Source organism: Otolemur garnettii, unplaced genomic scaffold, assembly GCF_000181295.1.
Source record: "Otolemur garnettii isolate 467f Iridium unplaced genomic scaffold, OtoGar3 scaffold00065, whole genome shotgun sequence".
Lineage (NCBI taxonomy): Eukaryota > Metazoa > Chordata > Mammalia > Primates > Galagidae > Otolemur > Otolemur garnettii.
Window position 1 is genome coordinate 1,257,521 of NW_003852460.1, and position 1,072 is coordinate 1,258,592.

The window sequence follows — 1,072 nt, forward strand, 5'->3', positions numbered from 1 at the left end:
TGTGCTAAGATCACTCTGCTGTGTCACTGACACTACAGCTTCCTGACCAGAGGCCTGCACTAGGGGCCTTTGGAACAACCTAATTCAATATTGCTAAGCCCCACTGTGACTGCAATCTAGTTGAGTGGTTTCCATCCACAGCACTCACTCAAAATGTCCTAATAATTTGTGAAACGAGACAAATGGATTACAGCATCTGCAGGAGGCCACAGTTTCCTTCCGTCATAGTTGAGTTGGGTGGATGCATCTTGCTGGGATTTACAATCCTCCTAAAGATTCCTCAGGGTAAAGTCCGTTCTTGTTTAATTGAGCTTGGATTCTTTTCTCCTTCCGATTATCCCAACAGGAGAGAGGACAGATAGGTTCATGCCAGAGTTAAATCACTTCATTTAGCCAGCATTTTTTGTTTGTTTTTGAAAGAAAATCTACAAGTCACTTCAGGGCACACACACCTACTTTAATAGTTTTGTTCTAGCCCTTAGGAGGAAATTGCAATTTATTTTCATTCATTTTATTGCAGTGACGTAAACATAATGTAAAGTTAGACATTTGAGTATTTTAAAGCATAGAGTTGACTGGTATTAAATACTTTCACAGGGTTGTACAACCATTGCTGCCACCTGTCTCCAAAGCATCATCATCCTGAAAAGAAACTTGGAACCCTTGAACAATAATTTCTCATTCTTCTCTCCCCTCAACTGTTTGTTAAGCACTCCCCCACTTTCTGTCTCTATGAATTTTCTTATCCTGAGTTGCAATATTTAAATAATGGGCATATATATTTGTATATATACTTAATTACCATAGTTTGACTTGTGAGTTTTTAAAGGGCTTTTTAGAAAATAATACCATTGTAAGAGACACATTGAAGAGCATCTGGGCTTACAAGGGTTGCACTTAAACATTTTTGACTTCACGGTAGGTTTATTGGGTTATTAAATGCATTTCCAGCTTATAATATTTTCGACTTTCAATGAATCCGGGCTCGGCGCCTATAGCTCAACCGGCTAAGGCGCCAGCCACGTACACCTAAGCTGTCGGGTTCGAATCCCCAGCCCGGACCCGCCAAACA